We start from the raw sequence: 6975 nt of genomic DNA on the forward strand, positions 1-6975 counted from the left end.
TGAGGAGTTTGAAATGTCAGACTTGGGAAATCTCTCATATTTCCTTGGCACCGAGTTCTACAAGAGTAGTAGAGGCTTGATGATTCACCAAAGAAGATATGCATGCGAAATACTCAAGAGATTTGAGATGCAAGATTGCAACCCAACTTCGACTCTAGATGAGCCCAAATTTCAACTGTCGAAAAACACAGCTGAAGATGGTGTCGATCCAACACAGTATAGAAGACTCATTGGATAACTTCGATACCTTTGTCACATAATGTCTGATCTAGCATACTGTGTGGGTATGGTGAGCATATTCATGAAGGATCCAAAGGTATCACACCTAGAAGCAACGAAGAGGATATTAAGGTATATGAGAGGAACTCTCGATTATGGAATTTTGTTTCCTGCAGATGATGAAGGAAAAGAGTGCGAGCTAGTAGGATACACCGACTCAAGTTGATGTAGTGATGCTGAGGATAGAAAATCCACAACTGGATATGTGTTTATGCTAGGTGGTGCACTAGTTGCTTGGAGTTTTAGAAAGGAACCAGTAGTAGCATTGTCATCATGTAAGGAAGAGTGCATAGATGCTTCTCTATGTGCATGTCAAGCAACATGGATGGTGAATTTGGTTGAAGATATTACAGGGAAGAGTTATGGAGCGATTACTATGAAGATTGACAACATGTCTTCTATCAATCTGGTGAAGAATCCGATAGCGCACGAACAAAGTAAGCATATCTAAATGAGGTTCAATTATCTTCGAGAGCAAGTAGCATATGCGAAGCTGTACTTGGAACACTGCAGAACTGAGAATTAGATTACAAACATCATAATGAAAGGAGTGCATGTTGAAGTGTATAAGAAATTAAGGTCTATGATGAATGTATATAGCTTAGACACAATGAATTAAATGGTGTATTGAGAATGTAATTCATGGTGTCTAAGCATGTTATTATCGAAACACCTAGCTGTCGAAGTGTTGAATTATTGAGGAGTTAGCCTCAACATGGTTTTTACTTAGGCGCAATTTTGTAGTATTAGCAGAATTAGGTATTTTGGTTTGAGCAAGCAAGCTCAAAACCTATAAATAGGGAGTAACCCCTATCATTGTAAAAATAACACATACTTGTAGTTGCAAATAATAAAAAATTCTCAATTTGAGAGCAGAGAGAAACTCTGGAGAAATTTCTTCTTCTTTTTTCTTATTCGAAAACCCTAATCTCTCTTTCTTCCCCAATTCAATTTTGTTTCTTTTAATTAGCATTATGAACCGAAATCTTGAAACCAAGGTTGGTTGATTCACTCGACTGAAGAGTGAAGAACAAGAGGAGTAATAAATCAGAAACGTTGATTCTTGTTCATCAAGATTCAGTTCATAATATTCCATAGGTTTTGGTGAATTTCTTGAAGGGAAATTGGTGAATTTTCAACAATTTAGGGAGTCTTTAATAGATCAAACCAAATATAAAATATTACAAATCATTTGTTGAATAAAATGTCGTTTCTGAGTTTCTAAATACACCAAATTTTTGCCAACTAAGTTACTCATTCCTTGTTTTCTTTCGTTTTCCTTTTCAAGACTCTATTCCAATTGAAAATATTTCTCCAAGCAGTTAGCCATTTCTCAATTTCCAGCCAAATCTTCTTCACCATTGTGCAGTACAAAAATAAGTGATCTAAGTATTCCTCTTAACGAAAGCATAAAACACAAGATAATTAATGATTAGAAGAAATTATTCCCCTTCTCGTAAGATGATCTTTACTAAGTAGTCTATTCAGAAAAGTCTTCCAACGAAAAGCTTTAATCTTGAAAGGCACTTGAGCTTTCCACAATATTTTAAAAGTTATTTCCTTATCTCCTTCTAAATCTTCATGATTCATGTGTTCTACTAATAAATCATAGTAAGGTTTTACATAATATCTTGTATTCAAATATATCTTTTAAACCACACTTTCTTCAACTCTTTTTTGCACCTGACCAACCAGATGAGCATAGAAATCCTGCATGCCGAGATGAGGATTAGCCACCATCAGACTTGGGACCCCAAGATCACTCTAATGCCAAACATCATCATTACACCATATCACAATCTTCTCCACTAGGTCACACTGATTAGAGCGAATTTTATACATACCAAAATATAAGTGTTTCAAAGAGAATTCTCCATTCTAAGCAGCAGACCATAATGGAATACTACTCTCTTTTCTTAGCTTGAAAAGAATTTTTCCTGCAAAATCAAAATCAACTTTTCCTGTTCTCTTATCTAACTTGGATAAATCCTTCCACCATGTTAACTCTGGTCTCATTTTGTTGCTACTTTCCCCAATCAACAATTGATGTTCAAGGTTCTCATATATGACCCTTAACAGATCCGACCAAATAAAACCTTTTCCCACTAATATCCTCAATTTCCATTTACATAAAAGGGCTAAGTTGAAATCTTATATACTTTTCACCCCTACCCCTTAGTTTCTAAGCCTACAAACTTGCTTCCAACTTACCCAGTGAATCGCCCTTCTTGAATCAGAACCTCCCCATAAGAAACTTTGTTGAATTTTCTCTACTTCTCTCCAAATATTCACTGGAGCCTTGAAGAATGAGAAGAAGAAAATGGATAGACTACTAAGAGCAAAGTTGACGAGAGTGATTTTACCTTCTTGAGACAAATACATGTCTCTCCAAGCTGCCAATTGAGATTTTATCTTTTCCAAAATTGGAGTCCACATCCTAATAAAGTAAATAATTTATCTTCAACCTTGCAAGAGAGAAAGTTAGTTGTTGTAGAAAGAAAATGATTGCTAATGTTGATTCCAAATAGTTTTCTATTGAGAAAATTTAATCCTAAAGTAGATACAAGTTCAAATCCCCTTAAAATAAATTGTATGCTTCATACATTCTTATAACTACCTTCTCCTATTAGCATATTATCATATGCAAACTGGAGGATCTCAAAAGAAATCTTATCCTGAACTCTGAATCCTCTGAACTCTCCTAATTCAGATGCCTTTTTTTATCCGACCTATTAACCCTTTTACAATCAGCACAAAAAGGAAGGGTGATAAGAGGTCACCCTACCTTAATCCTATTCTTACCTTAAAGTCCAAAGTTGGACTCCCATTCACCAGGAATGACACATGGCTTATTAATATACATGTCTCCATCCATTTTATCCAAAGAGGAACAAAACCCATTATCTTCATACCTAAGAAAGTCCCAATTAACCCTATCATACGCATTCTCAAAGTATACCTTGAAAAATAAGCAATCCTTATTTATTCTTGTGGATAAATCCATGATCTCAATAGCAACCAAGACTCCATATAAAATTTGCCTATTAGGAACAAAGGTTGATTGGTTAGTTGATATTAAGGATCCTAAAACTATTTTCATCCTAGAAGATAATAATTTAGATAAGATCTTGTATAGACAACCCACCAAATATATATGTTTATATCATCGAGGCCTTGGGGGTTAGAATTCTTAGGGACGAGGTTTAGGAAAGATGACGTTATTGCTTTTGAGAGTCTAGCCTTGCTCTGAAAATCCTTTACAAACCTAATAATATCTTCCTTAATAATGTTCCAACATATTTTGATAAAGACAAAATTGTATCCATCGGGACCAGAGCTCTTTGATTCCTCATACCTCCAAACAACTTCCTTGATTTATTGATCAGAGAATGGTTCTTCCAATAAACTCATATATGCATGAGATAGTTTTCTAAACTCAATTCCATCCAATTGGGGTCTACTGTGTTTAGGTTCAACAAACGTATCACTGAAGTAGTATTGATGCCATGGATCTAATAATTACTTATGTTATGTATAGGGAAAATAGTTCAATGAAATCAACTTAATTCTAAAGTTAAATCTAAAACTTTGTATACTTAGACTAATGAACAAGTGATACAACATTCATTTAAACAATTGAGATTCATCTAACAGTCCTCCATACAAAATGTTGCGTTCACCAAAGATAATTCTAATCGTCATTCATATATAAGTGTCACTCTGCGTCACACCGATGCATAACTAATTACACACTTACAAGTTATTTCTATCTAACTTTATTGAATTGGACATTAGAGTATTAATCTCACAGGTACACATCCCTCTCTCTGCCCACCAGAGTTATCTACCACCCTGTGAGAGACCTTTCATGGGCTTCAGCAACTTACTATCAATTTATTTGTTCCACATCAGAATAGTAATATCGTCTATGAAACTATAGAGTGCAATCTAAGATGGGGTGAATTAGATTTCAAGAACATTTCTTGTTATTTTACGAATGATTGGTTTTTATTTTTCTGAGAATTTAATGATGAACTTATGAACAATAATACAAAAAAATAAAAGTGCATAAAGTATAAGTGACACAAACATGTATACTAGCTCCCCTTATCAACCAAGGGTACGCCTAGTCTCTTCACACCCTGTGAAGGATTTTCATCATGTTAGAATTTGTACAAACCTCACATCAAGGTCACTCTAAACTGTTATAACATAAACAAGGTAGCACACCATTTTACTTTTCACTGTTCTTTAGAAAGAATACCACTTTATATCACAAACAATAAGCACCAACACTTGATGATCAAAACATACTTTTAATATGGATTTGAAATATGTTACTGCACTTGAATCAATTCCTATATAGAAATTGACCTTCTCTTCTAATAAACAATTCAAATATAACAATATTAAATGCTCAAAAACGTTTTGCAAATGGTATAATAACTATGCAGAAAAATTTCAAGGATAGAAAAGTCAAATCAAATTTGAATTGAAGTGAAAGTTTGAATGGAAGAGGCGAATCAAAATTTTGAACGATCATTGTCTTATATACACTCCATGAAACATCTTGGATTAGTTTTCAAAAAATTAGTAAAATTTGAACATGTAACCGATTACTAACAAAGTGTAACCGATTATGCTGATATAAAATTCGAAAATGAGCTTATAAACAACTTGGTTTGATAAGAATCAATGTATGGACGCTTTGGAGATTAATAGGAATGAAGAGAAATATGTTTTTATAAGCATCTAACAATGTTAAAAAATGAATTGTATTAAAACATTAATACTTGAGAATCAATGTATTGATGTTGAGAAACCATTTCCTTCATTTTGACACTTGAACTTTTGTCTTTATCAAAACTTAATACTTAGGCAAATTGTCTTCACAATCTCCCCCTTTTTTATGATGACAAAAACTTGACATTGTATTTTTTATTTCCTTTGGAAAAACTCCTTATACACACATGTCTTCCCCTAAATGATGTATTTCTCATAGATTTTTTAGTATTTTTATTTGAAACAAAAGACAAAACACAATATACGTCACTTCTATCCCTTTTGACATTATCAAAAAGAATGAAAAGACAGGTGATAAAAGCATAACAATAATACTAGGGCATACATACAAGCATACAAAATCATACATATAGGAATATACTTAAATGAGAGACAATCATGGATAAAAACATAAGATGTTAATACAAGAAATAAGATTATCAATAGCCATATGTCTTAAAAGTACATTAACCTTAAAAACTAGAGAATGCAAAGAAATAGGTCTTTTTGAAGAAACATAAATAAAACATGATAAAAAAATTGGTCACTTCAATCCATTTGGTTCTCGTCATATTTTCCCACCTTTTGTACTTACAGCCTTCCCACCCTATTATAAATTCTTCCAAATTGTTCCATCATATCATGAAGAAGGAGTCCAAACTGTTCCATGATGTAGTCCATTATCATTTTGTTTGTTGGACCTTCATCTTTAGGAGGAACAGAAGGTTCAGCAATGTCTTCATGTATGTGTTTGAACACACCATCATCTACATCATAGTAGATTTCCATCTTATTGTTGATCATATCAGTGGTGATTGCATCTTTTTCTGTCATCTTAACACGAAGTTCATCCTTAGTACTTCTACCGAAGAACTTGAAAATTTTGGATATGAATCTTGCATAGGGAAGACCTCTTAAATTTTCATTATAGGCCACAATATGATGCATAATGACATGAGCCCAGTTAACTTGAATTTTGTGCTTCATAGCATAAATCAATTGCATATCCACATCGATGATCTGTGAATGATTTGAGAATTTTGGAGCAAGCACGTAAGCCAGAAAGTAGTGTAGCATCATATGATCTATAGACAAGTTTCCAGCAGAATAAAGATTTCGGGTAGGTATGACACCACTTAAATGTTTCCTTTTGTTAAAGATTTATTGTTTAGTAAACCTATTGATAGAGTAATAGTAGGATTTCTTAGTGTACTTGTCCTAATTCAAAATAAAACCATCCTGAATCTCAACACCTTCACAGGGAATGTTCAAACATACTTTGTTGTCAGAGAGATTTAAGTACCATTAACCTTTATACATAACCCAGAATTCTTAACACACAAATAACTATACAAAATCTAATAATATCAGAAAAGTATGACCCATAGTTAATGGCCAAGTCCTTGATGTTTTGATTTTCAAACAACATAGGAAATTCTTTGTGGCATGTGGGAATGAAAGAGGATTTTTCTTTAATTTACTCCTTGAAACTTGAAATTTGTTTTTCATGTATTAGGAACTATTTGACTTTGTTAAACATGAGTTTCATGTATTTTTTAATTTTTCTTTTACAATCTTTAGCTTCTAATTCTATACTTTTTTATGTTAGTAGATTTTATTGCAAATATTTTCCACTTCTTCCAGTCACATTCTTTGATCGGAATGGCCATTGATTGACCATTTAGAGGGAGTTATAATTCATCTTGATTACTCGTGGAACAAGGGAAGTACCCTATGTAAGACTACAAGCGATCTAGGTCCAAGATACATCCAACGACTTCCTAGATTTCACACCATAAAGATATCTGGTTGTTATAATCGCTCCCCTATATATAGAGCATGCACGCCAATTATAGGTATACAATTTCAAAATTAAACTTCATTTACTCTTCTCTTACACATATTCACTTGAGC

Source organism: Lathyrus oleraceus, chromosome 1 (genome assembly GCF_024323335.1).
Source record: "Lathyrus oleraceus cultivar Zhongwan6 chromosome 1, CAAS_Psat_ZW6_1.0, whole genome shotgun sequence".
In the NCBI taxonomy this organism is placed as follows: Eukaryota; Viridiplantae; Streptophyta; class Magnoliopsida; order Fabales; family Fabaceae; genus Lathyrus; species Lathyrus oleraceus.